We start from the raw sequence: 25,086 nt of genomic DNA, 5'->3' as shown, positions 1-25,086 counted from the left end.
GTGATGAAGCTTACGTGGGACCTTAGGAATGGATGGCAGTCCAGGGAAGCATGTGAGTTAGAGTTTGCTTGAAAATGCTAATGAATCCAGTTTTCAGGTACAAAAAGTTTACCCTGACAAAGATTTCATTGTTTGCTCAGAGCCCCTTGGTGATCACAGCACTAGGGGGTAAGATAGGATCCCTGAGTCCAACAGTCAATAAATACAATGGGGTTGGGGCATTAAATCAGTTTTAGTACTCAGAGTAACTGGGACACAGAAAAAAAAAGAAATAAAATGACAGCAGAAAGTAGCATCTTCCAGAACTTTACCTTCCAACAGTACACAACTGACTTTTTTCCCTACTTGGTGGTGATAGAAGAAATAGAGCATTGCTCTTACAACGCAGCATTCCACTATGGCCAACTAAGGAATTTTAGAGAAGTCTTAAAGAAATAGATAAGGGATGCAACTCAAACAAACAGGATGTAGTCTGAGCTCTTGTACACAGATAAGATAAAAACAAATGTTACAGGTTTTGTAGTGAAACACAATGATGCTGTACCTGCTCAAGACTAAGGTCAAGAAAACCTGGAAGGATCAATAAGGACTTCTGATAGGTGTTTGACCACGGTAAAGCAAAGTAATGAATATGTATTAAGTAAGCAGGAATATCGAATGAATATGTAAACATATGTGTAATAAAAAGCCTTGTCTATCTGTCACTTAGCACACTTGATTAGAGGACGTATCTTCCAAGTGTCCAGTGCACTGCAATAAAGAATACTTGCTTTTTAACACCGACAAATTGGTGTTAAGGAGTTTGTTTCTGCCACTTTTCAGTATCAGTAAACGTATGGCATACTCTCTTATATACATAATTTGTTGTATTTTCACACATTAAAATATTCCAAGGCAAACAATTGCTTTCATTTAGAAGGAAAATAGATAACAGGCTTAGATTTCTATCTTTCATCCTATTCCATCCCAGCCCTGACTGTATGATGAAGTCTATGTTTGTTTCCAACAGATTTCCAGAACCTTTGGAAATAAAATTGCCTGACAGTGGTTTATACTTGGGATTCTTCTCCGCACTTGAAAGGTACAAAGAATTGTGAACATCTGTTCTCCAGCCTACACTGTTTAGGAAAGTGAACATATGTAGGTTTTTTATTAAATAAAGTTCACAGGTCTTCTTGCTCTTACTGGCACCAGTTCTTATTTCTACCAATTCTCTTTGAAGAAGCAAGTATTTACATGTTGTATAAACAGATCATAGAGTACAAAAATGCGAAGCCATTCATAATAGAATAAAATTAGATGAAAAGAAAACAAAAGAAGAGCTTCTTTTGCTTAATTTTATTTTTCTCCCATTGAAACTGTGTAATATGAGTAGGGGTGATGTTTTAAAGAATGACTAAACTATATCTATTGCTCTCATGTTCTTTTTCTACTCCTAAATATCATAAAAAATAATTTTATAATATCTTTTCAATCATCCCATTTGACTCTTTAAGCACTTGTAAATACCATTTAATGGCAAGTAAAAGATTACCCTATGTATACAGAATTGATTTTCCTTATTCATATTGTGGTTTTGTTTGCTTTGAGCTTTTGTTTTTTTTCCTTCACTTTAAAAATCAAAGCTGGGGAATAGTTATTTTCCCTTGTTATTACTAAGAAAAGGTTAAGGAAGTATTCTTCAATATATTTGTGCGGATGAGTCCTTGTTGAAGTTTCTCTCCAATGTAACTGATAAGAATTAAATGAGATTTTTTTTCTTTCTGCACCAAAGACCTGACATTTTATCTATGTGCATAGTGAGTTTAATGCACATTCTTCTTTCTTATAACCACTGTCCTTTTGTCTCTTTCTCAGTCTCAGTTATAGTGAAGTAAAACTTTACAAATGCTCAGCCACACTGTTACAGAAAGGGTACACAAAGACAAAACTCTCCCAACACAGTGGAAACTCCTGCAGAAGAAAGTCAGTCTCTCAACTCTTACATGAGCACCTGTAATATCATTGCTCCATTAAAAAGCAAGGGGCTCTAAGTGATAACCTGAGGTCTGCTTATATCTGTGTCCTATACAGAGTTTCCAGCCCTTGAGAGAACTCTTAAGTGCATCAGAGAATGGTATATTGTTATACCAAAAAAAAATTAAAATAATAAATTTCAATATGAAGTTCTATTATATACAAATGGTAGTATCATAAGTAAGTGTGTCTTACAGGAAAAAATTATAATGGAAGTGCATCTTTTGCTCAACTTCTAATTAACTTGTAGTTAATCTGGTATACTGGTACTGGAGAGAGTTACTGGTTTTCACATCTTTAGTGGCTTTGCTCAATCTTTGTTTTTGGAGTGTAAAGTAAGGTGTGTCATTATTATTTTGAATAGCCAGAGAGCAATATTCTCATGGCTAATTTGCCACAGAAATGGCAAATAAAAATGACCTGTGATCATGGCCCAAAAGAAAAAAATGCTGATCTGAAGCAGGACGCTCACATTAATGTCCTGTTACTGAAAATCAGAAAAATGGAAATCAAGATGCCATAGCAATAAACAAACCCGTACTTTTAAATAGAAAGGTAGTGTCTGTGAGCTGGAAATTTGATTTTAGGCACAACAGGTAAGTATAGTCCAAGGAGGATGGACCTAGAAGAGAAATTCTGAAGATTCAGGAATGGATTTTGATAATCTTTGTGGACAGTGTTTGCTTTATTTCTTTCTATATTTGTCTGTTGTAGTAAATATCTAAGAGGATTCTTCTAGAAGTGAGTGATTGTTCTTTTCCCTAGGTTTGGCTGAGAAAGTTTAAGAGGGGAAAGTTCAGAGACATCTCAGGAAGTGTCAGATAGAAGAAAGGGGTCAGAAAGTCACAGAAAAAAACCTGATAACCAGTGCAGAGTAGTTACCTCTGCACTTTGGATAGCTTTTATAGAGTTTGCTGCAACTCAGTAAGTCACTGAGATCACTGACAGCCTGAATGCAGGGGCACACTTGAAGAAATGTTTATAAACTTTATATTACTGGTATTCATCTGAAATATTTTCTTTGAGGTTTGTCTATTTAGAAACTTAAAATATTTTAGCTTAAATTCTATGTCATGCTGTTTAACTTGAGCAGTTTTCTGACTTTTTGAGATGCTTAGTGTGTCAAAGGACAGTCAGACAAAGCCCAACTCAGGATTAATATCAATAATATTAGATAATGAAAAAACATCAGCAAAGGCAATAGTCTGCTGCCTAGGTAGTGATAAACAATTTAAACATGTTAGCAAACATCTTCCTATGTTTAAATTGTAGATGGTCTAATTTTTTTGTTTCTATAGCCGTTCTTTCTGGTTCGTGGGATCTTCCAAGGAAACCAAAATCCTTAAGGAATTTATGCATAAATATGCTTCAGATAAAATATTTAGAAGCTGCTGGTCACAATCTAAGAATTTAGCTGTAACAAATACAAAATGTCAAAATTTGTCTTTATGTCTGGTTGCAGCTGTGTTCGTTGCAAATAAACCCAGTGTTGCTATAGCTCATCAAGAAACTTTAAAATGATCTTTTTTTAATTGGTGTAACCAATCAATTATAATGAGATTTCCAGTAACACTTTAGTAGAAGTTTCAGGAATGGCTGACCTTTGAGGGTTGGGACACAAGTGTTTATTTAAGGACTAAATATTTAAAAGTTGGAAGTTGGATGGAATAATAATACCAAAATATATTAATATCATAATAATATGCTTACACTGAATTAAATAAATAAGAAAGAAACAATACAAAATATTAAAATCCAAATATCTGAAAGGGCATTGAAATGATATAGGAAATGCTGACAATATAAATTTTTCATAAAGTAAGAGAAAATTTAGAATGTATTGCCTATTTGATGAGTGCTATTTTAGAGAAAGTACTGTCTTCTGTAGTTGAGGCTCATCAACAGATGGATCCAACCTGAACTTCAACTATCAAAATGAAACGATATATGTATATGTGTGTTGGCATCATTTGACCTATGTTTGTTTACTGACTATGCTCTATGTTGTTTTGTAAAGTATTTTGGTCAGTCTAGCATATAAGTTGCTATAGCTCATATTCTCCAAGCTACTATTATCTTTTGTTAAGTCCATATAGCATTTATTTAAATATTAATTAATTGAAATGAAATAAACACAATATCAGGTTTATAAACCAAATTAAAAACCACCTTTCACTAATTTCACATAATGAATACTGATTAAAAAGAAGAGAAATCTTTTGGAGGTAATTAAAAATAAACAAACAAACAACTTCTTTATTGGACTTCCTTTTCTTAGCTCATTTCAATATAAAATCAGTTCTACTGCCTGCTAAGTCAGAATAATTGAGTCTCCTTCCCTAAGATATTATACTGAGAGTTCATCTTAAAAAAATTACGATTTTTGTAACTTTTTTCCCTTTCTCGAACTGTGGTTTGTATTTAATCAAAATGCAGGTAAAGAAATTTGAATGGAGTTCTTTTCATTATTTCCATTACACATTGCAAAATCTATTGCAAAATCTATTCTTGTATAGAAATTGTGCTTATGGGTAAAAGGAGGAAGTTATTTTATGTTAAGGTTCATTAATGATCAAAAATCAATTAGGTTTGATTCTTGAATGTTTAATTGTATTGCTTTCACTGAACCAGACTGTGTATGCTTTTACGTAAGAGGGACTATTTGAGAACGTTTATGTGAAGCAGAATTGTAGTATGTAAGAAAATAAAACCAAAGACACTTACGCAGGAATGTTAATTTTACAGGGGAGATGAATGCATAAATTAAATGCTGAAAAATGTGCATTTTATTTTTTTAATATCTCATAGGTAATTTGACTGTGGCCTATAAAGTGATTCTTCTCCAGTTACCAAAAAAAAGGAAAAAAAAGAAAAAAAAGGAGTAGGGGCAGTTTAGAAAAAGCTATTTGCTTTAAGAGATTCAAAGGAAACATGACAGGGTTTCAAAGGGAATATTTAGCTTAAGTGCTAAATGAAAATTATTCTATTTGGTCATATTAATACATGGGTGGTTTACATAGGATTCTTCTTGCAAGTTCTTGATGCATTTCAAAATGTTGTAGTAATTTCTAATAACTGATGAGATATGCAGCAGCTACCTAGTGCAAACAAATAAACACAACTCTGAGGAGCTAACATCATTTCTCAATTTGTCTTGAAAAATTACTTGCCACTACAAACACCAGAATTTTTAAGCTTGTTCTGGATCTAGAAAAACTTGCTAGTTGTAAGTCAGCACAGAATCAGCAAGGCCATCTTCATATTACATTATAAGATATGAATTTTAGGAGTCTGAAGTCTCTCTTGGTCTCTAAGTGTTTTAAATTTGCATATAAATAGGTTGTTTTATCAAAGAAAAAGCTGTAAGCAGCAAAAGTACTAACACTTCAAAAAATATTTTAATTATATATTTTAGACTAATACATTTGTATTTGGAAATATACAGTTGAAAATAAAGTAGTAAATGGCCTTTAAGTTATCAACAGCAGTTCAAAGTAAATAGCCATTTTTTAAAATTTTAACATCTCAGGGCCCTTATCTCCAGAGGCAATTTTCTCAACAGAAAAATAGATGAAAGACTGATTTGGGTACTCCAGAACTTTAGCAACTCTCAAAAGTTCAAAAGTGGACTTTTCTTCATGTGGATTCAAATTCTGTCAATCTACATAGACAATCTTTTGATCATTATTATTCACTTAATTGTCTAAATTGGAACTTTTTGTTCATGACTGTTTAGAAAACAATAAAACACTAATGAAGTACCTTACATTTGTCAAAGGCCCTGCTCTGATCAGTAGTTGAGCATTTTCCAGATTCGTGATTCTGAGGAGTAATTTATGATTCCAAACTAGATGGAGAGGTTTAGCTTAGCTCAAAACTAAAGATATCTTTTATAATAGGTTTTAATCAAAGAATTTCTCAGACCAATTCAAACAACACTTTTTTTTTCCTTTTGTTCTTTTTATTGTTTTGTTGTTACTGCAATGATGTCTAACACACAAGTTCCCTGGCCATGTATTCTTGAATTGTCTGTATCCTATCTGGCCAAAATAAGCTTTCTAGGGAAGAGTTTGTTTGATGTCTTGTCATCGCTTGACAGTAGTAGGCAATATCTAGCAACACGGTTATTACACAGGTATTACTGAAGCTGCTTTTAACGTGAAGGAAAAAATATCATTAACGACTTGTCATATCCATTTTATTATTCTCATTTCTTTTGGAAGAATTCTCTACCCCTACCATGCTAATGTGAAACATCTCTCTTTTCCTTAGTAGTTGCTTTAATAAGCTAAATACCATGTTTTTGATAAGTTCAGTAAACATAATATATTATGCTGGGTAATGGTCTAGAGTTGTTCACAGAAATACAAACTTGTTATTTTCATTCTGAAATAATGTAATTCAGTTGAAATGCACTGAGGTCTAGGCCTAAAGAAAGAAGGAATTTATATGATGTCTGACTTTGAAAATCTATGATAGATAGGTAGAAAACTAGGTCTGTTCTGCATTGTTTTTTTACTTATAGGCAAATATTAAGCATATTTTTTAATTTTAAATTTCAATTGTCATATATATCTCAAGCAGATAGCTACTATTAATGGAAATGGGACAGTACTCATAACAAAGAATTTTAAATTAAATAGAATTTACGGTTTTAGGCAATGTTCCAGAACAGAAAAGTCAACTAATCTTCTGTAGCCTGTGTGCTTTACATCAGAATTCTAGGTTCAAGGATGAGAGAGAAAATGGTCCATAAAGTTTGTTTTTAGTAATATTAAACCTAATGATTATTTATGACTCATGAGGACCTTTGATGCACAGAAACTGAAGGTCTGGTAGTTATCTGGGAGGTTCCATTTTCCTAACAATCCATGCCAATTTCTCTTTAATTATTGAAGAGGTTAAAACAACACAATCCAACAGATTGTTAGCTGAACTCAACCCAGACAGATGGCACCATTCTATTGAAGCCAGTTTTGTGAAATTTCTGCTGCACCATATGCTAGAATCAGTTCAACAGCTAATTAGTGCTTTTTACAAGACAATCATTCTCTCAAGGAAATTTCTTATGGACAGGTCACAAATACAGAGTGAGAAGTAAGAAGGAATAAAAAACTGAGTTGCATATACCCTCACTGACTTGTTTACTCAAGTCATAAATAAAGGTTAGCATGGTAAGGCATCTTGAATAACCTTTTGGCTCAATCCCAGTAGTGCTGACATTCCTGGTCTGTATCTGGAAAATAATTGAATGCTGTAGCGAATTAGAGCTTTTTCCCTCCTTTTTCTTAATAGCTGTGTTGTAAAGAATGGAATAAAGTTGATTATGCAACTGAGTTCCTATCTATTAAAATAATCTAATTAAAAGAAAAGAAATTGCAACAGAGATTTATAAAAGTTTAGATTCATCAGCTCAAGAAGAAAAGTGATTATTATAAATATGAAGCATAGCTTACTTTCCAGTAGTCTTAAATATTAACTTTACCAGACAAAAACCCAGAAGTACGACATCAATATTTTCATAGGGCCTAAGCAATAGAAAGGTGAAGAAAGACGTTATGATATGCTGATACTATGCTATCTGCTACCCCCTTTTCTGTGATTTGATATGATCCTCTGAAGCCGTATTTTTTAAGACTTATTTATTCAATTAAACTCTTCAGGTTCAGACTACCATTCCACTCTCCAAGGCTTGCCTTTTGCATAAATAAACTGATATGCAAAACACTTAAATAGTCTTGATGTTCAGAGAAATTGTTATAATGAGAACTCTAATTACACAGGCTTTGGGAAAGAAGAATTTGACGTGCAACAGGTGTAGAAGAGACCTATTAGAATGATGAGAAGAAGAGTTAATTGTTACAAAAACAAGTATGTATCTGTGTGATATTTCACAGGCATATATAAGCAAACTCTCCTTGCAGACTTAGAATGATTGGAGCTATGAAGCTGTATTGATAAAACACTTGGTTACCCCAGAGTATGTCTGTTCATACCAAGATTGGCAAGATTTTGCTGCTACAGGAGTGATTCAGTGGTTTATTTTATACTTAGGAACCAGATGTCTCAGGTTAATCTATGGATATGTCACAAGAAGAATATGCAACTAGATTTTTAATAAACCCAAATTAGCACTGTTGACCTTGGCTGAGGCCCAAACTTCCATTGAGACACTCTCACATTCCCCCTCCTCAACAGGACAGAGAGAGAAAATAGGATGAAAACGCTCTTGGGCTGAGATAAAGACGGAGAGATTGCTTACCAAGTACAGCCTGTCGCAAAATAGGCTTACTTGACTTGGGGAAAAAAAATTAACTTGTTCTAAATTAAAATAGGTTTGGGCAGTGAATTCTAGTTGTTGAAGTGTTGGTTTGAAACTGACACTTCTGTGAAATCAGACAGAAGTAGGAGTATAGAAAAACCTTTTTTGGAGGGTTACTGTATGACTTTCTTATGAGTGATTATAGAGACAATGTATTCTCTTCACAGAGGTCAATGCTTCTCCTCACTTCCCCATCACCTCTAGAACCATCAGCTGGTCTCTCCGTTAAAGAACAGAAATCCAGCTCTTGTGATTGTAATGATTTCTTTGCATTTTGGAAGGAAGAGAGAGAGGCTTAAGAAAGATGAAAGGAATATTCCCCTGGAAAGTATGCTGAGTGAAACTAGATAGCTGTTGCTGCAGAGGAAACAGGCTTTGCATTGAAAAGGGAGCTCTTCACCAAATATGCTCTTATGCCTGTTTGATAGTGCAGCTTGGCATAAGTGCTGAAATACTTTTGCATGGCAATTGTTGTTAGCAAATAACAGGTTGTATCACCACAAAGGAGAGAGTTTTAGATGTCATTACAGAGCATTTATGGCAACTAGGTGCCACTTTGCATGCATATGTGCTTTCCTACGTGAAAAAAAGGACATGTAACACTTTCAAAATTGATGGCATACATAGTTTTGGCAGGAAATTGCTGTGGGTGTGCAACTCTCGCTAGCTGTCTCAGGGCATTGTCATGCACACCAACACAAGAGACATCTGCCAGTACTTTGGAGGTTGTTCTATCTACTCAGTCCTCCCAGGACATGGGCTGCAAAAGAGTTCCCATCCCACCTGCTCTGCAAGCTCTGCAAGTTATCTTGTGATACCTGTGAAAAAGATGTGTGTGGGACAAGTTCATTGCACTTCATGTTCACCAGACACTGCACAGTATAGACCTCCTTGATTTTTTTTCTATACCAGCATATCTAAAGCAGGCAGTCAGAGATGCAACTGTCAGCCTTAGGACTGTGGTGTGAAGAAATCATAACTTTACAAAACAAGCCCAGGAGTGCTACCCAGAGGCCAAGGAACTTAAATTTCAGAACGAGGGGAAGGATCTGCCCTAACTTGCAAGCAGGGGTACTTGCACAGCAGTAGCAGAATGGTCAATTTGTGCTTCATATATAAAAGGGCCTGCACTAACACTATAAGCTACATATGAACTCTTGAATACTACTGCACAAACCTGGATAGTAAAAGCATGCAAAATGGAGAACATATTAGCATATTTATCTTTTGAGTAGCTTTAGGATCTCTGTTTCAGTGTAAGCAGGAGTTGGACTAAAAATACAAATAAATATCCATACTTAAGCTTCTTCATAAGAATTATATCTAAAGTAAAAATTGAAGTGAACTTTCACACCAAATTTGAACCATTTATGAGCCAATTGTCATCTTTTGGTTCAGAAATCCAGCTATCTTATTCCTGCACATTCATGCTTTTATTTTGCCTTGTCTTTGAGAACTAGGGTAAATACAGCAGACCTAAGTGACTGTAATTATTTAAACAAAAAATGAACATAAAGTTAAGTTTCTAAACATCTTCTACTTCCAAAAAACAACTTTGTCCTATCAGTACTGAAATATGACTATGTTATCATTTAGCAAGTGAACCAAATACAATGAGTGGTTTCTAAAAATTACTGATCTTTAAAAGACTGTTTTGATAGTTTCCACTTTGCAACATTCTGATTGTTTTGAAACAATCAAGGCTGATTGCACATATCCCTTTATAAAGCTTGTCAATTCATCAACTGAATTACATCTCTCTTCTCACAGAAAATGAATACACTACTTCATATATTCTCTGCTTACAGTTTAAGATGTTTGCAACTGTTAGTTGAAGTAAATGTTGTGCAGTATAAAAAAATGATTTCACTTCATTGATAAGTGTATACATTATTTTCAAATTTCCAACATAAAAACATAACCTGTTTTTACCTCTAGGAAACCTGTTTGTGTGTCCCTGGAATTCACATTTTAACAGCTTCTTATCTGGCTTTACATATCAGACTTGAAGAAATTAACTTTTTTCTTCATAACAACTACTATCTTAAGGTGAAAAATTTAATGGTGTTTTATTACTAAGATGTGTAGTTTTATAAAATAAAAATGCACTGTTCTGACCTTGCTAATGGAACTCACCACAGTTTCAAGTATCCTGTGACTGATTATCCTCAAAATGCTTTTATTGAATGTAGCCCTGTCCTTACATCTGCTCCACTAGTGTAGTCATCTGAGAACATCTTCCCCATTACAGGTTTTTTTTTTACTTTCTTTTAATGTCTCATAAGAACAGCTATCCAAAGCAGGATGATCTCTCCTTGCTCTCAAAACCAGAAAAATCTTATTCGTAACAGAAAGAAGTACATCAGGTTGGGGATTGTCCAAATGAGAAAATGGATCTTTCCCTGGTTTGATTCTAAACAAAACTTAGGGCTTTTATGGTTTTTATTAGAGCCACACAAAGATAACAGGTAGGGGAACCATGAGTAACATTGTTATGCTGTCCAAAGACTAATCCAAGCAAATCTTCTGCTCATACATTTTGAATCAACTTGCATTTAGAGTAGATAAACTATCTGATTAAATTGATAGACGAGTAGATTAGTCCTATGTGCTGTGTCCTACTTGTCTTTCTCTCCATAAGGCTTGAATGGTATTTTAACTATGTATGTGTTATTTGGTGTGTGCATGGGGTGGTATTACGTGCAGCATAGTTGTGATTATATGAGAAACTTTAAAGCACATGACTGAACCCAAAAGCTAAAATATGTTTTACAATGGAATAGTTGGTCTAGTACATTGTATTATTTCATTCTGTACATTCTGATTGCTGTATATAAGTGCCAATCTTTTTTAAAGGTAATGATGTCTCCAGGCAGTGGATGTCAAGATGCTTAATGGGTGTAGAAAGCCCTATGAAAAGTAATTGCGTAGGAGTTACCATAACAGAGCTATAACTGCAAACATCATCAAGGCAAAAATATATGAAAATTTTGAGTTGCAGATTTGATTGGGGATTTGGGAAAGCAATGGAAATAAAGCCTGCTAGGTTCCTAAGTGGAGAACTACCCTGTCTTCCTTAACCATTTCCCAACAAGAAAAATATTATCCCCTGCACTTAAATATAATCAGTAATGCTAACAGAAACTCCTGATGTTTGAATAATGTAATGCACTCTGTTACATTTAAATCAAACTTTTAGCTTTGGTCTGTACTCCAATTTAGTGAAGTAATGCCTTTTTCATAATTTTCCAAACTGGCACCAATGTTCCACATTAGTATACTGATCAAGATCCTGAAATACTATATAAAATATAATAAATTAGAGATAATGAAAAGAAGCAGGATTAGAATAGATTTTAGAATTGGAGATTGATGAGTCCAGTGAAGGGAGATAATTTTAAATAGAAATCTGAAAAGAAAAAAAAAGGTCTTGAAAGCTACATTTTTTTGTTTTCCAAATGTAATGGCTGAATGTAATTACTCATAAAATATCCTGAAGTGGATAGCATCCACAGGGATCATCAAAGTGGAACTCCTGGCCCTGCACAGGAGCAATCACAAAAATTACACCATGTGCCATATAAGTGTTGTCCAAAATACTTCTTGAACTCTGCCAGGCTTGGTACTGTGACCATTTCCCTGGGCAACCTGTTCCAGTGCCCAACCACCCTCTGGGTGAAGAACCTTTTTCTAATGTCTAACCTAAACCTTCCCTGACACAGCTCCATGGCATTTCTTTGGGTCCTTCACTGGTCACCAGAAAGAAATTAGTGCCTGCCCCTCTGCTTTCCCTAGTGAGAAAGCTATGGACTGTGATGAGATCTCCCCTCAGTCTTCTCTTCTCTAGACTGAATAAAGCAAGTGACCTCAGCTGCTCAAGTCACGAATTTTGGGGTTTTTTCCTTCCCATCCCGCTGCATTCAGTGGTTCCTAACACTCATTTCTCAATGAAAATAGAGACTTTTCAAAGAAGAGACAGACAAAAAGAGGTCTTTATTTTAAAAAGATCCTTGAGTAAAACACTTCGGGGAATGTAAACAAGTCGTTGAAAGGATTGCCATAATATAGAATAGTGCTAGGTGAAGAAAAGAAAGATTTTTTTGCATATTCTTTACAAACTTGGATTAAGGACTTGGTAAGATCACAGTAACTGAATGGTAAAGGCAGCAGTATACAGGGAACAGTACCTTGTGATGAGCACAGCATGGTAATTATCTGCTTAGCCCAAACTATCTGACAGTAAAATCACGTGTGTATCTGTGCTCCATGAACAAAATGTAGGCTTGAGTTAATCATCACAACCCCGAGAGAAACAAAAGTCTGAGAAAGTGATTTCTGAGTCCAAACAGTTTAAACCATCTTCTTGCCACCAAAGCTGTTGGGGCCCTCCTTCTTCACTGAAGGGATATTTGTGACAAAAGCTTTAGACTAGCTAATAATTAGGTAAAAGAAAAATCCCTATCTACCATACTTGACACAACATTCAGCTGCAGATTTCACTAGGACAGAAAGGCAAAAAATTCATATATTTAGCTGAATTGGCTACTGCTGCACAATGTATGATTAATCCTTTCTCGAACTGGTAGCCAAAAATGGCTTTTGGAGAGTCACAATTACCTCAGACACAATAACTGACTTTGAAGGCTGCATCTCACAAGCAGTGCTTCAGTTCACAGGCATCCTGATATCCACAAAGTTATCTCTTATCTAGAAAATCTGTTTTGTATTTCATTATTATCTGAGATGACACCACATTTGGGAAGAAAAGATTATTTTCCTGTTGTGAACCTTTATTTTCCTCAAATCCAGTTTTGACAATAGCTGTGCCAAAGCATTCTGCTTTTTAGAAGTATAAGGGGATCAGCTTCACTACCAGTCTGACCTATTACTTCTCTGTGTGCTTCCTCCACAGATTGTGCCTTTAATGGGAAGAGATATTAACACTCTACCTGTGACAGCAGCACAGCAGACTGTCATGTTTGGAAGCAGATCTTGAAAGCAGTTCATGCAAATTACATGCCAGCTTGTCGTCTTCAGTAGAAGAGTACATTAAGAGTATAAAAGTCTTCAGCAGTGACAAGTTAAAAGAGTAAATATGACAAGCTCTCTATCTATCAAGACAGAAAAAGAGAAGTAAAGTGACAAAAAGTATCAGAAAGTAGTTTGATTCTCATGAACAAGGTACAGTTGGCAGCAATAGTGTAATAAGTCAAAACTTCTAAATAGCTTAATAAAGCAAAGATAAAGAGGACAGTAAATCTTAGAAATTAGTGGTGATAACAATGAGACTACAGGAACTGGAAGAAACATGATGCCATATTAAGAAAAGCAGTAGACGAAATGTGATGGTGGGAGAAAACTAAATTTAGAGGAGTGCAGTGTGTGTAAACTCTTCAAGAAAATTGTCTCTGGAATTAGGCTGTGATGCTCAATTTATCACAAACTAAAAGCTAAATTTAGGAGACCATTTTAATAAAGATGATAAAAACTTCTTGCTCCATTTAGACAATGGAATAAGAATAGATAATCAAATAATTTCATGCAATAGACTGATACCTCAGAAATCCTATCTCCAGAAAATCTCTTTGTGTCTAGATAAAAAAGGACTGAGAGGAAGAGTCTTAGTTTAAAGCTTTCCTTTTCTTCTAAGCTTTTGATTAATTTCTTTGTTTTGCATGGTGACAGTGAAAAACCTTCTCCTACAAAAGGAGAAGAAAGCAGCATACTTCTTTATCTTTTCTACTAAGTGGAAGTAGGTTTCTCAAACCTATGAGGTCACTCAGGCCTGTGAGGCACTTTTCCTTAAATGTTCCTTCTTCTTTTCTACACACAAACATTATTTTCCTTGTCTCAGTAACTTATCATCATTATCATAATAGCATCCTTTTAGTGTCAAAATCAAAGTGGCCATCATAATAATTCTGTCTTAACAAGGGAGGAAAGAAATGCTACAAAATTCTTTTAACTTGTCCAAATACATCATATCTAAAAAAAAGTAAATTGATAAAAACCATACGGAAGGCATCCAATAAGTAGTTTTATCTTCCTCCTTCTTCCCTTCTCAAGATAATTTTCTTTTTTTTCCTTTTTTTTTTTTTTTATTATTAGTATTTAATTCCTTCTTATTGCAGGCAAGAGAATGGAAAGGTAACTGCAGTTCATTTTTCAGTCCTTAAAATTCCTGAAAGTATAGCTCTGTAGAAAACCTTAGCAAACTGAATATTTTTCATATTATGCAGAATGCTTAATTTTTTCAGTAGTTAATTTTCTCACTAGGCATTTTGTAACACTATAACACAAATATAACATTTAACTCTTTACAGGCTGATTTCCACCAGATTTCAAATTATTACTCTTCCCTCCAATTAACTATGCCACAAATCTTAATACTTTCTCAAAGAAAAAATTGAAGCTACGATAAAGAGAATGGATTCACAAATTTGTGTGTGTGCGTGTGCATGCACATTAATTATGAGGGAAGTGTTTAAACATTAAAATCTCTAATGCAGCCTTTAAAAATGTTGAAGCTGGAATATACTCATATGAAATAAACACATAAATTTAAGTTGAAGTTGTTATTATTTACGGTAGCTCAGCTTAAGAGTAAAAAAAATTAATCAAAAGTTAATTAAACCTCAGAAAATAAACAAAATTTTTTTCCTCCACACTGAAATAATTTCATGCTCTATCACCTAAAAGCTTAGTCTCCAAGCTTTCTCTTAAACCAGAGAGTTTTCACTTTATAGATGACAGATTTTATTATTCACTTGCCTGTATCCGTGGTTTGGTATCATCTGTATGATCACCCAACAGGATAGTCTAGTCAATCCAACACTGACTGCTTTTAGTACATTTTTCTCCTTTTAAAAAAATTCTGAATTGAAGATATTGATGTGTGATAAAATGTTGACATGGCATACTCTCAACCTAGCAGTGCTAGTGCTTCATGATGTTGTTGGTCTGCTCCACTTATTCGAGTGATTGGAGGTAGGCAGTTTGAAGCAGCCCTTACTTCTAGACAAGCTGCCACAGAATGAGGGGAGAAGAAATGAGCTCAAAACCAAAAAAAAAGACTATTTATTTTCCAGTCTAGCAAATGATGAAGGGAGGATTTAAGAACTGAGTTTACAAACTACTCAAGATCAGAGCAAGATGAAACTGTAAATTTTTACATTCGATTTTTGTTCTGAAATGATTCCTTGCAATCTCCACCACGGTGTTCTAAAATGAGATTACTCTGAAAAACTAGAGATTTCAAAACTTTTTTTTTGTCATAGGATAATGTCACAATAGTTCCGTGGTAGTTTGAATGCTTTTTTCTAAATGAACTAGATGCAGATAATTAAAAAACCATAGTCCACATTCTGTTTCTGAAATGTATGTTGTTAATTGCAGACAATAAATTTACCTACAAAAAGTTTTGAAAGACATATTACAGTTCTAAAAATTGTAGCATTCACTTCATCATACTTAGAAACAGTTACTTTGCTTGAGTGAATACATCTCTGTCTTAGAAATAAGAATTAGTATGAATGCAAATTCTTCAAATCTTCTTGTATGTCGTTTAGTACTTGCAATTCTCAGTTTCAGGTTCATTTAAAAAAATGTAAAATATGGGTGATGTTAAAACCAATTGAAGCATAAGTTAGTGTAGAGTGAGTTTTCCTGGTTTTGAAATATTCAAAGGTTGTTAATTTACTGTGATGACTTTTAAGGAAGAAATGATTTGAACACGAGTTGCAAATGTTCCCTAGCAAACTAATACATTTGTAGGTTAGGATTTCTGAATCTTGATAACTTAGACAAATATTGCAGAGCCAATGGTGTTGAACTTTAAATATCTGTGTATACAAATACAAAGAATTTGTATTTTATTTATGTATAAATTGAATTTAGGAATGTAGAATGACAACAAAAATTGATAATTGAGCAGAATCTAGGAGTAGAATCCAGACAAAGTCTATACACCTGTATCTTTCACTACAGAAATGAAGAGGAAAAAATGTATTCCTTGGAAACTACTAAGGGATTTTATAATCTAATGAGCTTTTCTAAAGTAGTGAATTCTCTGTTCAACTACATCATTGCTGTTTCTTGTCAGTGAGTTAACAGATGATTAGTAGGAAAAATTTGTGATACTTTTGTTTCACACTCCAGCAATAGCATGTGTAAGGGATTAGTTTTGCTGTACTTACCAGCCTCAAATAGCCTGCTTCTGTTTAGCATGCTCAGGAGAAGACACAACAGAAAACTGTATATTTGGCTTTGATTTTGAGCTATTTTTTTCCCAAACTGTGTATGGCCCTGTAACAGATTTTGTACTGCCTGCTGTAAACAGAGCTTTCATTTTATTTTCAGTTTGTTTGGACTGCATAATATCATCAACAATAAGACCATTTTGAGTATTGAAAAAAGTACCATCCATCAGAGAAAATAAAAAAATCAACATGTAAAATCCTCTCTTTCAACATCAGTCTTCTCCAGAGCTTTAAGAGTTTCCAAGTAAAGTCAGATACCTAACTCAGACTGCGGGTGAAATACAAAACTCCCAGAGAGCCCAAACCATCAAAAAATCCAAACCCATAAGAAATTGGTTCCCAAATTTATATAAAATTATATAAAAACATTTATCTCTGACCATCATCCTAACCCTCAGGCTAGCCATCAGAAATACTGTCTCTATCAGTGTAATTTGGCCCATTTTATCTACTGCTCTTCAAACAGTCTTGTTTTTTAGGGTGTATCTGCAGTTATTCACTGGTATGAATAGGCATTTCAGTCTACTTGTGTGCTATTCCTGCCTGAAAAAGTAAATGGCAAAAACTAAGCATTGACTAGCCACAAGCATCTAGCAAACAACACGATGAGGAAACATTAGAATGCAAAATAAATATTCATATGTACTGTTTGTACTAACTCAAAGCTCACTTAATATGCATCTTGTAAATTGCTCATATTATTCTCACCCAATATAATATAATATAAAACCTGGATAATCTCTCACCACTGTGACTAACACATCAAAGAGTGTTCACATGATCACAAATTTTGTTCTTGTTTATCTGCCCTGTAAAATTTAAACTTTCACATTTCTATCTTACACTTAGAGTGAAAAACAGTAAAAAAGTATTGAGTATTAAGAACCATTTGTAAGGAACACAAACCAAACCAAAATATTTCAATAACACTCTTTAAAACTTCCCATCCTCAACAGTTACAGTAGAAAAAGAACAAGTGCAGCAAAGGGCAACAAGGACAAAAAAAGGACCATAATATCTTTCTCTGAACAGCTACTTAAGGGATGAGGGTTCTTATCAACTAAAAAAATGACAGAGAAAATGCAATAATTGATTACAAAATCATCATGGGCAGGCCAATAACCTGAAGAAAGGATGATTACTAATTGTCTCAAAGTATGAAAAAAGGGAGCATCAAAACAACCTAAAAGATGTGCTGCACTGAACATGTAAACTAGAGGGCATCACAGATGTAGATGATGACAAAAGTGTACATGAATTCAGAAAAAAAGAAGTAATGTCAAAAAAAATCTATCTTGACCTATTCAATACAAAGAGATTACATCCAATTTATGAAATATTTGATTCACAACTTGCTGGAAGCTGGGAGAAGATAAAAAGGGAACCATCATTATATTCATGTTTCATTTACTTTCATTGTTAGTCTGAATCAGTGTGGGCATACTCTTTATTTTTCTGATATAGACCATGTCTTGCCATGTTTCTGTACAAAGATGTCAAAAAATAGCAGTAAATAGCAGTTCATATCCTCCTGTATATACCATCCTTGAGAATTAGGTGACTGCAGTACACTCTGCCTGAGGCCATTTTCAAAGTGGTTTGATCAATTCAGCTGCAATTCTATACTGTACCCATTAGATAGACATGCAAGTTTCACAAACTCTTTCAGGATGCAATTGTGGATCTCAGTTTTGACATAAAAAATATTAAATGATAAATTGAACTGTTGCTTACTTTGCTTTGCACATATAAATCATGATTTGACTTCAGTGAAAAACAGAATATTTTTAATAAGGAATCAGTGTCTGCACGTATTTACAAGAATAAATATCTAAAGTTATTTATTGGAAATTAACTCGTGGATTTTAAAGCACAATTATTCATCAGAGTTAGACACATACAGTTCTAAGGGGAAACATTTATCTTTTTTTATCCCAAACAGTTGACCAAAATTAATTCTCTAACACAAGAATTTAATAACAGTACCCTGTTTAAGTACAAATAAAAATCACTTTAACGACGGTGTGAATTCACTAACTCAAAAGATTACTAAACGGGCAAGGTCTTGCAACTGAATACAGGATTTTTACCTCTCAGTTTTGCAAATACTTTGACCTTTACAGTTACGAACACGCAGTCATGAAGAAAAAGGAAAATAAAGTCAGTATTCTGAATTTTGCTATGTTTCATCAGGGATACCTGAAATGCACTTCTTTGTTTGTTTGTTTTCTGTTTTTAGATTATAATCTACAGCTAACACAAGCAAGTTAAAAGCAGCAGAATCAGACAAAGACAATAAGAGCTATCATCTCTCACAAGATCAGACCTTTATAGGTAGCATGGCGACTTTCATTCAAAAGCTGTAACAATTCAAATATAACGAAACCCTTTAACAGCATGATGGCATTTTCAGTTTCCAATCTGACAAAACTACTGTCCAGGATGTCCAAGGTTTCAATATTACTGAAAGCACTTCAAAATTCAAAATGCTTTCTAAAGCTTTCTACAGAGACATTGGCTAGATGTGAAGCAGTGAACTGTTAAAGAACTGTAAAAGAAATATGCAAAATCATTTGGCAGCTAAATTTTCTTCTCTGAGTGTACCCAAGGCTGTTTAAGAACAGCACAGGTATTAGCAGTTGCCTATTCATTCTTTCACCAGGGATTTCTGCTTCTGCAAACTGTATTAGAGTATAGGGAGGATGGTTTTCCATTGGAAAAATAAAAATCTGGAGAACTAGCAAAATATAATAGGTTTATAACACCCCAAATTTTGCAGTTCTAATTTACTGTATGTGAACGACAAGGAGAAGAGGCAAGTATAAAGCAGGCAGGAATAAATAAGACTGATTACATAGCAATAGGGAACTTGTGAATTCTGTCATGGTCCATTTTCAAATTAAGGCCATGTTCTCAGTCCTCTTTTAACTGTCAAAAACTTCAGTTAAATGCAGTACTAAAATGTATTTCTAACCCTTTATATGTTGTTAGATAACATGAAGCAAAGGCAAATTTAACAACAATTAATGCAGGTGAATTGTCTTCTTACTTCCTTCACAGTACCACAGTCATCTAGTGGTTAGATCAATAAATGCACTGTAAGCAATCTCACCTTCCTGTTTTTAGCTCGTGGGTTTAATAACCTGAAAAAATGGTTGTTTGCAGTAGTTAAAACTTAAAGTAGAATACTTCAAAATAGAACAGAATGAGAAGATACCACCAACCAATTCAGTATTTACTATCTCAGAGAAACAATAGAAAATTTTTCTATTTCTGAGTGCAAAGATGACAATGACTAGTTCAAATGATCTTTCAAAAATGATGGGCAACCTGTAATTCTGTAAAGCAATGGGACAAAATTTTATAACAGGAGGACCTTAATACAAGGTGAAAATCTGTTTTCAAGAAGGGTAAGTACTGCATCTATTATTCTTGTACTTCAGGAGTAGGCAGAAAAATCATAAATGTGTTTCAAGACCAGCTATATAATACTCAAGGCTCATTTGAGCATTTAATTAGCTTTTGAGTCAGTTTATAGGAGTCATATGAATGACAGATTTTTGATGTTCCGCAACAGTGGATTGTCAAAAGCTATTTCTTTTCACTTTAGAGCACCCTGCCTTTTTATTTCCTCAGTCCGATGAGCAGCTGATGACCCAGCACTGGTGTCCCAGAGACTGTTTGTCTGCCTCTCTGCACAGAGCAGAAACCCCTGCAGATGTACAGAGCCTGTAATAAAGAATTGCAAAGCAGAGTTTTGCTGCTTTACAGCCAGTTTTCAGAAAACAGCACACAATAGTCTTGTAAACCTCTACCAATTTATCTGCCATTTGTGCCACATGCCACTGGCCAGCAGTTTTATTAGGAATGCACTCTCATATGTTTACACATGCAATGAGAAATCTCTTGCTAGCCCACTTGGCATATCTGATTTGCGCGGCAGGAGAGGCATTGGCAGGTGGTACTGGTGAGACTAACTGTACAAAATCATTTCTTTCTGTTGGTTAATTCAAGTATGCAACAACTGTACTTCACTACCAAATGAAGCAGCACAGAGCAAGTATATGTTGATTTTTATGTTTCAAAACTTGGATATTATAATCAAAATGTATCATAGTTGGAAATTCAAATTTATCTGGAAATAAAATACATTAATCTGGACTCTGTTCCTATCTGTTCCTATCCTACTCTGTTCCTATTCAATATTAATAGACCAGAGGAGATAGAAAAACAAAATGAGGATAAGCTCATTTGGCTCCAGTGGTAGCACAAAGTTTCAGAGATGGTGTCACTTTCTGGTCTTGTAAAACTGTCCAAGCTCTCCTTGAGGAATATTGTGACATGGAAAAAGATACAAAGTCATAATCACAAGAGATGTAATACTTCCATGTTTGGTAATTCTCTTTTTGATGATCTATGATCCTGATATAGACTCCCATCTCAACTGATTTGGGACTCCACTAAAACCTTCGGCTTATCAGTGCTGGACAGCACAGTGCTCTCTCTACTACCATTCTGTCCACAGACAGAGATTCCATAGATTAATCTTGTCATCAAAAGAGCACAATTACTGTCTGTTGGTTACAAATAGGAGGTACATGTGTTCTCACTAAGCCCTATCAACTCTAGGAGAGTAGCAAATAGCTACTCTCTTTTTGAGCTGCAGAACTGGCTTGTCTGGGCCATATGAGTTGTCACACTTTACAGATCTAAGCTTGCATCCTTGATGTTTTATTGCTTTCAACCTTTAGAAGCTGAAAAGTTTGAATTCAGAAAATGTTTCTTATGTGCTCTAATATTGCATCAGTTCTCATTTGGGCTCATGAGGATACCATATATGTACAAATCTGGGTTAGACCAGTAAACTTCTCTCTGCTATTACATTTAAAATCAAAATGAAGCACATAATGTTAAATTACACATCATCTGCTAAAAATGATACCAATTTTCAGAGGCAGAGTTACTGCAATACACCATTCAAACAAGCTGTAAATGAACTGATTTATCCTGAAAAATACTTCTTGTTCGGAGCACTTGTCTTTACTTTTGTAACATTACTATAAGCAATTTTATATAAAATTTCTATCTGATGTCAAATGTAATAAAATTAGAATCTTCAAGACTTAGAGTTTGGTCAAACATCAGAGGATAATTTTGACCATTGTCAAATTGAAGAAATTTGTTGATGATTTTACCAATATTGCAAAGTGGTGAAAGCTTTTTAATGTAAATTATATTGTAATGAGTGCTTTTGTAGGTGCTATCAAATTTTCTGTAGAGAAGTTATGTCTCAGGAACATAGCGATAACAGAACTTGATAGTTCTGTTCATTCACTGCACAAATTTTACAAGGACATTGTGTCGGGACAAGCAGGGTTTGTTTCAGTTTCAACACACTTGACAACAAATTCTTCCCTTTTTCTCTACTGTTCACAGACAAGGCATTTACTTGAAAGAAAGGAGATGAGCCTTTTATTTCCCCTCTCTATCTCAGGAAGGTTTTTGGTGAATGAAAAATTTCTAGACAGAACATTCAAATGGGGACATATAAACAGAGAAATCACACAAATAGAAAACTGGGGAAAAGACAAAGAAATGTTCTGCTTGGAAGAGACAAATTAAATCATGTCTGCATAAAAATTCAGTCCCCGAAGACTGCCAAAGGAAAGAAGAAACTGACTTCACCCACATCGCTACCATATGTCAATTACCATATAACCTTGCTATAACAACAGACTTATAAGCGTCTTCAACAACTGCAAGTTCAGACGCATTTGTTTACTTACAACTTCCCAATATTTGAAAAATGCAACTGTAGACAAGGAATACAGAGAAGGAATTATAAAAATCAACTAAATGATAGACTGTGGGGCTATAAGTAAGACATAGACACTGAGTTAAAATTCTCAGATTCACAAGCCAGTACTAGAAGAAAGTTTAGTGGTCATCAAAGGATCATAACCTACATTCGGTATAGACTATAAGAAACTGAACATTTTGACAGATTGAGAAGTAAACTGATAAGAACAAGTCAGTAAGCTGTGGTAGAGGGCTGTTTCTATTCATTTGGCTCCATTCCTCTCTATTTTCAGGGAAATATTTGAAAAGCTCATTTTTGGTTCAGCATTGTTTGCATATCTTTATGGAGGTCTATTAGGGCCAGCAGCATATCAGTCTGAAAGTCATTTTAAGATTTAAGGAGAAAAATTCCACCAAAAACTGAGATGGGTTGTGGGATGATGGGTAGGGTTAAAATTTAGAGGAGGCTAAGAATTCTAGGCTAAAAGCAGCTGCAACTCCCTGGACTGAATGCAGTTGACATGCTCCCCATACAAAGATAATCATCTGCTCAGAGGAAAAGAACAGAGTGTGGAATGAAGTGGAGAATACATGGCCTCCCTCCATTCAAATCCCAGCAGAAAGGGGGAACATTGTGGTACTTTGAAGATCATGAGACTGCACAGTACCTGTCAGCCAGGGGAGAATTAAGGTGTTTGGCTGCTGAGCCAACAACCATGTCAAAACCCAAGCCACAACCACCCCCCTCCCATTACGTACAGCAAGAGAAGTTTACACCAATAAGAAATAAAAGATATTTATGACTAGAGCCACTCAATCTCCACCTAAACATAAAGAAATAGTATAAAAGTAAGTTGGGGGTAGGTGGAAAGTTGGAGAAGACTCCACCGAAACTGCTGGGGTCAGTCAACAGGTCAAGCCCATCTTCTCTCCCCACAGGGATGCCTTGGGTAAGAATTATACTCTATGCGTGTTAAATGCTGTTATTAGTACTAGAGCTTGTACTTGTTTAATATATAGGAGTAGATTGCTTTAAAGCGTATTTTTGCAGCCACACCCTATCACCAAAGACACGAACCTTAGTCTGTCACAATCTGTATTAATAGAGAGTGTTATTCCGTGAACTATTAGAGTCCTTTCGGTTGCCAGCACCAGATAACACCTTGGCACGGTCCGCCGAGGGGATCTTCACGCTGTTGACTGAGCAGCCTCTGACAAGGACAGTTGAATCACCCTCCGACCTTGTGAATCTGTTAGTGAAGGGTCTCATTACGAGGTGCTGACAGACTGTTGGACATCAGGGTCTTGACTTTCCTGGGGACACTGACAGGCAAAAACCTAAACTCCTCCCTTTCACGTGACATGGGTTTAGTGAGCAAACAACTCAGGCACAGAACCACCATATATATCTTTGAAAATATCAGAATCGTTAGGTACATGGAAACAAACAGCATAAAAATACATGCTTAGTGTGACTCAGAGACTGAAAGAAAAATGAAGCACTTGTTCATTTTGTAGGTAACTTTTCGGGTGCATTATAGGAATGCCACTATCTGTGGTACAATAAGTAATTTTTTTAAACATTTATTAAAAAGACACTCATGTCATCTATTTTATCTTATGATTGTTGAGATGGCACTAAATGTTACTCAGCACTGTACGTGAGTTTCCCAGTACCAAAGCCAAACTTACTCAGAGTCACTTTAATTACATAATATAACATTCTTGAGTAAGAAAGAGTTTTTATTTCTCTCATTTTCCAGATTTGTTTGTTTGTTTGTATGTAATGATGTAACCACAAGTCAACTGGATGGTAAGGAAAAACATTTGTGAAAAGGACAGAATTTTTGACATAAAGGCAATAATAACTATGAAATGGCTATGATGAGGGGAGTTACTGTGCTGAATACACTTTTGTACCTACTGAAAACTCTTTGATAAGTACCTTTTACATGATAAACTATTTTGTTCTGCTTGCTCTTCCTAAAGTGAAATATACAGTGTTGAAGAAGACCGTGAACCTTGATGTTTGTTCCAAGTCTGATGAAAATTTTAACTCTGTATTTCTAACTCTACAGGCCGAGATATAAGGATTCCCTAGTTTTTAAATGTATACTTCAATTTTCAGAGATAAAGCAATCGATTATCAGTACAGATCTTCCATACCATGCATCAGAAAGCAGCTATATCCCCCACTATGAGGTCTTATTGAGCTTTTTCTATCCTACTATTTTGGCATAGGATTTCAGAGAACTCTCTTTTATTGCAGTAGTCCTGAAAATTTTACCAAGCTTTGTTACCTGAAGGATAATAAGTTTTAACAACTGTAGAGATGTCATCATGGCTAGGCTCCGCGAACGAAGATTTGGGAAGGGCTCTACCCACGTTTTTTGCAAGCGCGTTGGTGGCTAAAAAGCCAATACGAGATAGACACGTCCGGTTGCAAAAAGACACAGCAGAAAGACTCCTTAGATGGGATATTCTGCAAGGCACAATTCTTTCTGCGTTGTCTTTTCTCCTCAAGGGTGATCCTGCGTGCTTTCTCAAAAGCATCAGCAGCGTTATAAATGGTCTGTCTCCAGGCCTCCCGATTGGAGGCCAGAGTAGAACAGTTATGGTGATCAATATGCCCGAGGCTGAGTTGTTGCTTCAGGGAGTCCTTGTATCTTTTCTTCGGAGCTCCTCTCTTGC

Source organism: Neopelma chrysocephalum, unplaced genomic scaffold, assembly GCF_003984885.1.
Source record: "Neopelma chrysocephalum unplaced genomic scaffold, ASM398488v2 Primary Assembly neopelma1_22b, whole genome shotgun sequence".
In the NCBI taxonomy this organism is placed as follows: Eukaryota; Metazoa; Chordata; class Aves; order Passeriformes; family Pipridae; genus Neopelma; species Neopelma chrysocephalum.
The sequence above is the reverse complement of the archived record's forward strand: the minus strand, read 5'-3'. Positions refer to the sequence as shown.